Source organism: Ctenocephalides felis, unplaced genomic scaffold (assembly GCF_003426905.1).
Source record: "Ctenocephalides felis isolate EL2017-DRISC unplaced genomic scaffold, ASM342690v1 CF-g0.4_SCAFFOLD_01886, whole genome shotgun sequence".
NCBI classification, from domain to species: domain Eukaryota; kingdom Metazoa; phylum Arthropoda; class Insecta; order Siphonaptera; family Pulicidae; genus Ctenocephalides; species Ctenocephalides felis.
Genome location: NW_020538040.1, coordinates 101,901,910 through 101,906,107, shown reverse-complemented (window position 1 = coordinate 101,906,107; position 4,198 = coordinate 101,901,910).

The following is a 4,198-nucleotide window of genomic DNA, read 5'->3' as shown; positions in this document are numbered from 1 at the left end:
TCTAGCGGTTTCGGAGATCTAACAAAAAAAGTAAAAAAAAAATGCTATTTGGCGGTCAAAATGATCATTAGACATATGCACATCAAATTTTCAGATATTTTATAGAGATTTTAACAATAAGTTTAAAATTTTGTTTATTTTCCTCTTGGGTTTCCGTATCAATGTTTACCCGTTAGACAGCGACGCCGCGCTTACGCGCTTTATATTTTGTCTCTGCAGTTTTAAGCAGTGCGATTGCTTTTGAAAAACAAGTTCAGATCTTCCAAAATATGTCAAAATAAAGAAACATTTTTTTTCAAAAAAAAAAAAAATTAAAAAAAATTTTTTTTTAAAAAAAAAATTAAAAAAATATTTTTTTTTTTTCAAAAAAAAGTAATTTTTTGTCCATTTTATAGTTTGTCAAAAATCTTATTTTTTCGAAGTAAATTTTTTTCAAAAATTATAATCGTTTTTAAAAAAAATAATTTTTGGTACGGAAGTTCCAGCACATTTGCCTTAAGGCACGATGCCCTAATTGCCTTAAGACAGAATTCCACTTACAGCTAGTTTATTTATAAATAATATGCTTGCTGAGTTTATTTATATTTGTTCACTTTCGGACAAAATGATATAGACTATTGCGCAGGAACTACTAGCCGTTGCTCTTTCGGGGCCAAGATGAAAGAAATTAAACCCTGTAAAACGTGATTGGCTTATAACTTGTACTCTAACTACTATTAAAACATGCCAAAGAATCTGGTAAAAAGAAGAGAGTTGCATTTATAGCAAAGACCGCGCTAATGTCCTAAAAAAGATCAAACGATTTATTTTATTAACAGTCTTCTTGGAAATTAGTATCTCATTGTCAGTATAGCCTTACCTTACATGTGTATTTCATTACGAGCTCTATGTACAAAATAGTTTATGTAAATCGTTGCATTTTTTAAAGAATGCGATACTGGTAGTCAATGAACCTAAGATGAGTAAATACTATTCAGATTCACTATTAAATATTTTATTACGAGCTCTATATGGTCTACAAGCTCTATAAAGTGTTTTTATAATTAGTTGCATTTTTTTAAAAAATGCGATACTGGTAGTCAATGAACCTAAGATGAGTGAATACTATTTAGATTGATTATATATCATTAAATTAATAAAAAAAAATTGAGAAAAAAACACCATGGCATTTAGTCCATATCTACTTCCTCCTCTACACTACCAACACAGTTACTCTAAATTTAAGATCTCACACATATCTATTACTTCTCAAGAACTATAGCTTGTTATGTTTCAAATATCAAAAGCATTGTACTGATAACAAAGTATAATTCATATTGTTTTGAGAATGTATATATCTTCGACAAATCCGAGATACCATCATTGTCTCGAACACACACACACAACACACCACACATATAATATATATATATATATATATATAGATACATAGATATATCTTATAGATATAAATTTCCGTGTCACAAAGTTCATTCCCGTACTCCTACGAAACGGCTTTACTGATTCTCTGAGGATCGGTAACTATCTATTTCATACCCCCAAGTGATTACCCTTAATTTTTTTTTTTAAGTTTTGGACAATTTTTTTTTGTTTTTATTTTTTTATAATGTGGCATTAAAATACATACAACCTTAAATTTACTTTTTTATCACCAATCCCTATTTTTCTATAGTCATTTTAGTAATTCAATCATTGCTCATCATTGAATATTTTTGACATCATTTTCGTTCAGATTTTTGAGCTTGAAGAAAAGCTTACATCATTCTTTAAAATACTATTTATTTTTATCAAGGGTTGTCCATCCCTAACGTTTTTTTTTAATTTTGGGGCCAACTTTATATATTTCAATATTCTATAAATTGAAATTGAAAAATAAATAGAACTCTTTTTACTTAAAAAAACTATTTTTATCAAGGGTTGTCCACCTTTAACTTATTTTTTATATTTTGGAATCAATTTCAAATCAACTGAATACAACTCTAAATTTTTACCCTCCTTCCAGAAATCTCTATTTCATAATAGGCATTTTATTAATCGAATCATTTTCGACTACGCTTTCAGTCAGTGGGTGTTTTTTTACTTACCTTATGATTAATTATGAATTTTATTAAAAAGCAATTTATTTTTATTAAGAGTTGTCCATTTTTTATTGTACAAATATTTCTCGATGCGCACAAACAGTTTATAAATGTATTGTATAAAGCGTCATTTTTGCAAAAAATAGGGGGATTGAATATTAAAATCTGAAGATAAAACAGTTTTTATTAGGAATTAGGTACCATACAGATCTTATATCAAAGCTGTAACATTTTCTATTTTCTCCATTTTTTTCAAGCCACATACCAATTTAATTTAAAAATAAATTATCGAATTTTGCATTGTAATTAAAAAATTAATAAATTGATGCAAAACAACTGTAATAATAAATCAAAATCTTGAAACTTCAAATGCGCCAATTCAATTTAAATATAATTACTGTCAGATAAGGTTGGCACTTGCAGACTATTAATATGACCCAGGAAAATTTATATGGGGCGTGCTTTGTAGTGCATTGTTTGGGGCTACTTCTTCCACTTATTTACCACATTTGCAATCAGTTAGTAATTTTTTTATAATAGAAATATTTTTTATTACAGAACGTTTGCCGGGTCAGCTAGTATATATATTAGGGTGGTCCTTAATGTGAACATTTTCGAATTTCATTGCTCCCAAGGGCTCAAATGGTTCCAAATTGAACAAAAACAGCTTTTAATATAGTCTTTTAGATAGTGCGTTTTATATGTATCATCCAACATTGACTAAAGTTAATAGGACGACACGGAAGATTTGCTATGCTATTACATAGTTATGAGTTTTTCATAAATGCATATAATGGCGACAAATCCATTTCACCAACCGTCTAAAATTATATTTAAGACCAATATAATCTATTTAATAAATAATCCAATATATTCACATTACAAAAAGTGTTTGAAGCACGTTCCTTGTTACCTGCATTTTGAAATAATATAGAATTACCGCGTGTTGCAGATATTTTACGAGTCTATTAAATTTGATTTCCCCATTTGAAAGTGTTTGAATGACGTTTGAATTGAATTGGCCCCGCGCCAAAAACTGTTTGGGCAAATATCGTTCCACCGTATCAGCTTGCACTTGTTAGTCAGGCTAGAAAGATAAGTAGTCCGATAAGAATCTTCGAATAGATTACGGCATTATCTATAGAAGCCAGGAATTATATGAATTACAGATTTATTGTTAACTATAATAGGCGGTGTATTTGTTGCACGGCGACAGAGCCGCTGACATTAAAACCACAAAATTTTATGATCAAGCAGTAGTGATATCTATTTGCGTTTCAATATATAGATTAGGAGATAGATCTATTAATCAAGTGAGCGATTTCTGAAGATTTTTAGACCACCCCTCCCCCTTGGTGATACTTGATGATATTTAAAATTACCAAGCATTTTTAGTACCTAGGAAAACATCGTAAAATCTTTGATTTTTTAAATAATTTTGGATTTTTTTCGATTGAGGTGATAATAAATACACGTGTATATCTTGCTAGACCCTCCTCTCTCCCGCGTGATATTTTGTGATTTTTTGTCACCACCCTCACCCTTTAAGACTCACGTGATTAATAATATATTAACGGCTTAATAATATATTTTCAAGTAAAAATGGCTCTTCGGAGTATTACTTCAAAAAGAAGATTAGTGAAAAATAGTAATTTGAAGTGTGTAAAATATAATCAGAGAAATGTGCAGTTATTGAAATAGACACATTATAGTCTAAGAGCCAGTGAACTATTTGACTAACCTGTTTTCTCAAAGCTAGAAATTTTTTAATGATATTTTATTATCGGTACATTAAGAAAGTGCCGGTCTGGCAAGCATCTCGCGATTGCGTCATCATCCCTCGAGTTTTTGAAAATGTAAAAAAAAAATTACTTGCTTTCACAAGGCTCAAATTCTGAGGGTGTATTCTTTTAACTGTTCAGAAAGCATATGTAAAAAGCCAGACCATTCTGACGGTTGCAAAGGTCTGCCAGACGAGTACATAATAGTAACGACGCGCAAGGGTGTGGGCGCATTGTCATACATAATCGACTAATACCCTTATATTTGAATAATTTATACGCCATTTTAAAGGTCATTTTGAAAACATCCGATATACCAAACGTCAACTTTGTATCTCA